Genomic DNA, 6,000 nt, shown 5'->3' with positions numbered 1-6,000 from the left:
TTCCCTCTCCTCTTCTCCTCACCCCCCTCTCCTAACAACACAACCCTGGTCCTACTACATATCTCCCTTCCAGCCCTTCAGCCTTAAGACATTGACCCTTCACCTCACCTGTAATAGAATGAATAGAATGAAGACGTTGTAGAATTCGACAGTCATTCCTGTTCTATTTCAACGTTCCGTGCTGGCTGGACAGGACCGGCAGCCTTACAAGGTGTGATGTCAGGAATATCTATTTTATTGATGCATATTAGAAGCCTGGATAATACAAGTTACATTACGTTTTCTTCGATAGGTCCATTATGTAGTTTGGTGTATGACTGGACTCATTTCAGATAGATAGTTAAGTTATAGATCTGTCATTCCCATGGGAAGTGTGTCAATAAGTTTTAGATCTATTCTATGTGCACTATGGTTTCTCTAAACCTTAATCTTTGATATTTGTGGTTATTGGAAATATACTTTACAGTGGTTTAGATGGTACAGTGATTCTCTACATGTTACATTGATTGTTGTGTCACATCAACTGAAATCAGGAGGATATTTAAGAATCTTAGAAACCAACCAACCTCCTACAAACTTCTGCTAACATTAGCCACCGCTACCCGAGAATGATTGGGAGTGGTGGGACAGGCTGTGCCTGTACTCCTCTCCCTGTCTTGCATTTTCAACGGTCTGAAGGGTGCTGGAAATTATTATCTTGTTAATGCAAAGACCAGGAAACTCTGGAAAAAAAATACAAGTCGATTCTTTAAATTCATTGTAAAATAAGGTTACAAACAGCAACACAAGCCAGTGTAACATATGTTCTCAATTACATGTGTAGCGTTCCAAATCACACCTTCCTCTCTTTATAGTGCCCTACTTTTGACCAAAGTCATATGGGCCCTGGTCAAAAGTAGGGCACAATATCATAGGCGATAGGGAGCCATTTGGGACAGCCTTGGTGGGTCCCTAAGGGGTGTAGTGGCCCATCTCTGATACAGTGATTTGGGGTGAATAAAGCTCATCATTAGCTAACAGACAGACAGCAGGGTTGGCACTTAATTCAAATAGAACACAGTTCATTCAAATGAATTAAACATTCCAGAGTTAGCTGGTGACATCACAATGATGACAAGAGGTTTTCCTGCTCATTATTTATCTCCTTCTGAAATGTCATTGTGTTTCCAAGACATTGTAATGCACTTCAGACTACATCTTCATCAGCTTCAATTAGGTAGAATTAAGTATCTTCATAACCATATTGTGACCCAATATGCAGCACATGAATGTGTTACAAAAGTTGAGTACCTTCACTTTGAATTGACCCCAACCCTGTCAAACAGGTAGATATCGGACAGGTCCAGCAGGTTTTGGGCTGGACAGAAAGTATGTGGAGGGTTGAAGGATGAGAGAGAGAGAAAAATAGAGGGAGGGGTCTGACTGGACGGGTCCTTAAATAGGAGTTGAGGGAGATGTAGAACTCAACTCACATGCAGGACAGAGAGAGAGAGAGACCCAGTGAAGACCTTTGAAGATCTCTGAAGAAGTGAAGCTACAACTGAAGACTTCAGAAGGTGAGATTTCAACATCTGTTCATCTAATACTGTACCTGTCTATGTCCCAACTGACCTCCTATTCCCTTAGTAGTGAGCTACTTTAGACAAGGGTCCATATTACCTTTGTGGCACTGAGCTATTCTCTATGTAGTTCACTGTGGGCCCTGGTCCAAAGTAGTGCACTACATAGGGGATAATAAGCCATTTAGGAAGCATCCATGTTCCTGTGTGCAAGGAGAATCTATTGTAAGTGGTTGAAGAGATGATACCTGGGATCACCAGGACCAAGTTGGGAAAATGCTGCCTTAACAGTTGCATAAGTTTTGTAGCTTACACAGGGTTTCCTTAACCTCTCTGTCACGGATCCCTCTGGTACTGTTGCTCTTTCCGTGCACCGGTTTCGGAGGCCAACGTCACCGGCCTCTAGGAACTGAACTGTGTCATTACCCACACCTGGTCCACATATTCTCCCCTGAATAGTAATTGTATGTTTGTGCCCTTTGTTCTCAATTACAGTAGGTTATGTACTTAACACAGGGTTTCCTATCCTCTCCTCTAGTACCCACAGCTATACAGTAGTTTATGTACTTAACACAGGGTTTCCTATCCTCTCCTCTAGTACCCACAGCTATACAGTAGGTTATGTACTTAACACAGGGTTTCCTAACCTCTCCTCTAGTACCCACAGCTATACAGTAGGTTATGTACTTAACACAGGGTTTCCTAACCTCTCAGCCATTCCAGTGATTTGGAGTTTTCCAGTACAAGCACAGCTGATTAAAATGCTCAACATATCTCTCTCTCTCTCCAGACTATCACCATGGTGGCATTGACCATCCTTCTGCTTGTCAGCACAGCTTTTGCTCTGGGAGACACCTTTGTTCCCATAGGTAAGAGTGACACACCTCACACTTACAGTTGAAGGTGGATGTTTACATACACTTAGGTTGGAGTCATTAAAACTTGTTTTTCAACCACTCCACACATTTCTTGTTAGAAACTATAGTTTTGGCAAGTCGGTTAGGACATCTACTTTGTGCATGACACAGGTCATTTTTCCCCAAAATTTTTACAGACAGATTATTTCTCTTATAATTCACTGTATCACAACTCCAGTGGGTCAGAAGTTAACATACAGTAAGTTGACTGTGCCTTTAAACAGCTTGGAAAATTCCAGAAAATAATATCATGGCTTTAGAAGCTTCTGATGGGCTAATTGACATCATTTGAGTCAATTGGAAGTGTACCTGTGGCTGTATTTCAAAGCCTACCTTCAAACTCAGTGCTTCTTTGTTTGACATCATGGGAAAATCAAAGGAAATCAGCCAAGACCTCAGAAAAAAATGTAGACCTCCAAGTCTGGTTCATCCTTGGGAGCAATTTCCAAACGGCTGAAGGTACCATGTTCATCTGTAAAAATAATAGTACGCAAGTATAAACACCATGGGACCACACAGCCGTCATACCACTCAGGAAGGAGACGCGTTCTGTCTCCTAGAGGTGAACGTACTTTGGTGTGGAAAGTGCAAATCAATCCCAGAACAACAGGAAAGGACCCTGTGAAGATGCTGGAGGAAACAGCTACAAGAGTATCTATATCCACAGTAAAACGAGTCCTATATCGACATAACCTGAAAGGCCGCTCAGCAAGGAAGAAGCCACTGCTCCAAAACCGCCATAAAAATGCCAGACTACGGTTTGCAACTGTACATGGGGACAAATACTGTACTTTTTGGAGAAATGTCCTCTGGTCTGATGAAACAAAAACAGAACTGATTCGCCATAATGGACATTGTTAAGTTGAGGAAAAAGGGGAGGCTTGCAAGCCAAGAACACCATCCCAACCGTGAAGCACGGGGGTGGCAGCATCATGTTGTTGGGGTGCTTTGCTGCAGGAGGGACTGGTGTACTTTACAAAATAGATGGCATCATGAGGATGGAAAATGATGTGCATATATTGAAGCAACATCAAGACATCAGTCAGGAAGGTAATGCTTGGATGCAAATGGGTCTTCCAAATGGACAATGATCCCAAGCAGACTTCGAAAGTTGTGGCAAAATGGCTTAAGGACAACAAAGTCAAGGTATTGGAGTGGCCATCACAAAGCCTTGACCTCAATCCTATAGAACATTTGTGGGCAGAACTGAAAAAGCATGTGCAAACAAGGGGGCCTACAAACCTGACACAGATACACCAGCTCTGTCAGGAGGAATGGGCCAAAATTCAACCAACTTATTGTGGGCAGCTTGTGGAAGGCGATCCACAAGAGGACAGTGTACAGTCTAGCCATTCTCCCAAGTACTTGCATGAGGTGACTACCTCAAGCTCTAAACCCTCAGAGAGGAGAGGGGCATTCTTCTTACCAAACCACATGACCTTTGTTTTGGAGGTGTTCAGAACAAGGTTAAGGCCAGAGAAAGCTTGTTGGACAATAAGAAAGCTTTGTTGTAGAGTATTTAACACAAACTCCAGGTAGGGGACAGCTGAGTATAAGACTGTATCATCTGCATATCATCTGGATGAGAGCTTCCTACTGCCTGAGCTATGTTGTTGATGTAAATTGAGAAGAGCGTGGGGCCTAGGATTGAGCCTTTTGGTACACCCTTGGTGATAGGCAGCAGCTGAGACAGCAGATGTTCTGACATTATACACTGCACTCTTTGAGAGAGGTAGTTAGCAAACCAGGCCAAAGACCCCTCAGAGACACCAATACTCCTTAGCCGGCCCACAAGAATGGAATGGTCTACCATATCAAAAGCTTTGGCCAGGTCAATAAAAATAGCAGCACAACATTGCTTAGAATCAAGGGCAATGGCGACATCATTGAGTACCTTTTAAGTTTGCAGTGACACATCCATAACCTGAGCGGAAACCAGATTGCATACCAGAGAGAATACTATAGACATCAAGAAAGCCAGTCAGTTGATTATTGACAAGTTTTTCAAAACTTTTGATAAACAGGGAAAAATAGCAATAGGCCATAAACATTTAGGATCAGCTTGATCTCCCCATAAAAATAAAAAGACAAACCGTGGATGTCTTCCAAGCCATGGAAACCTCCCTAGAGAGAAGAGACAGTTTAAAAAAAGGTCAGCCGTGACACCAGATAAATTAAGGTTATGCCTTGCTCAAGGGCACATAGACAGATATTTCAACTTCACATCTCAGGGATTCAAACTAGCAACCTTTGTGTTACTGGCCCAACTCTCTAACCGCTAGGCTACCTGCCACTCCTCCTGTTCCAGAGATGTATGTTGATGTATAAGATTGAGATTCACAGCCCAAGCTTCCAGCAATGTATATTGTGTCCATACGCATGTCCATACATTGTCCAGCAATGTTATGTTATGTACACATTACAATGTATGTTACCTGTCTATCAAGATGGTATCATACAACTCAAGACCCCCTGTGAGCGTGCTCGAGATGCCGCGCTAAGGCGCCCAATTGGAGCCTTCATCCCCACTTGTGACGACGATGGACAATACACCCCTGAACAATGTTCCGGCTCTACAGGTTAACACGCGCACACACACACATACAAGCCCACAGTAAATTCTCCAATTCAGTTGAACGTGACAAATTCAATGTGTTACAGTAAAATGTGTAAATATTGTATATGTAACAGGTTATTAACATGTCTATTTCTGGTAGGTTACTGTTGGTGTGTCACCAGAACAGGACAGAAGATCCCGGGTACTGAGACTCCACCAGGCACTGCTACCAACTGTTAGCAACTTCTAGCCACTTGTCCACCAAGGTATATACACACAACAACACACACACTCTCACTCATTCACTAAATGTTATTTCTTTGCAGCTGGTTCTGGATGTTTATGTTGTTGTTGTGTCTGTAATTGTAGATGTGGACAGAGATGAAAAGCGTTGGAACGAAGATGTTGAAGACTTTGACAGTTGTCTTTACTGTACTACAGGACCTGATTCACATTCTATACAAATAAATGAAGAAATCCAGAGATTAAACTGTTGATTTACTTTCTTTCTTGTTGGTGTGATATGCTGAACAATGTATCTGAACCAGTTCATTTCTGGGAAGTGGAGGAAGGAGTAGGACTGTTATGGTGACTGTATTACCACCACACCGGCAGTTACAGGACATGAAGGCAGTTAAATTCCACGTGACCATGTAGTAGTTAGGCTTCTCCAAGCTCTGATGCTGCTGATGGTCATTAGTAGTCTACCACACTTGCTAATGGTGGGCCTAGCTCGAGGCTAGCTCCAGACTAACTGGTGCTTGCATCGGGACAGAGACGTTAGCCAAGAGTAGCCACTCGGATTGCAGCTAGCTAGCTGCGATGATCAGGTGTAAAGGTTCAGAGCTTGCGATAGGAATCAGGAGATGTGGTAGAGAAAAAGCAGTCCGATATGCTCTGGGTTGATATCGCGCTGTGCATACTGGCAGAAATGGACCGGGCTGGCTGATGTCCGAGTTAACGGTGA

The 6,000-nt window shown here is 43.1% G+C and overlaps 1 protein-coding gene across 1 annotated transcript in view; it reads left to right on the top strand.

Moving 5' to 3' along the window:
* Positions 1 to 1,437: 1,437 nt before the first annotated feature.
* Positions 1,438 to 6,000, top strand: part of LOC139561550 (ladderlectin-like) — a 102,632-nt gene continuing 98,069 nt past the window's right edge. Inside the window, exon 1 of the mRNA XM_071378771.1 lies at positions 1,438 to 1,556. The gene's annotated coding sequence lies outside the window, so the exon portion shown is untranslated. The remainder of the gene's footprint in view (positions 1,557 to 6,000) is intronic.

This window comes from Salvelinus alpinus, chromosome 31 (assembly GCF_045679555.1).
Source record: "Salvelinus alpinus chromosome 31, SLU_Salpinus.1, whole genome shotgun sequence".
NCBI classification, from domain to species: domain Eukaryota; kingdom Metazoa; phylum Chordata; class Actinopteri; order Salmoniformes; family Salmonidae; genus Salvelinus; species Salvelinus alpinus.
The sequence above is the reverse complement of the archived record's forward strand: the minus strand, read 5'-3'. Positions and strand labels throughout refer to the sequence as shown.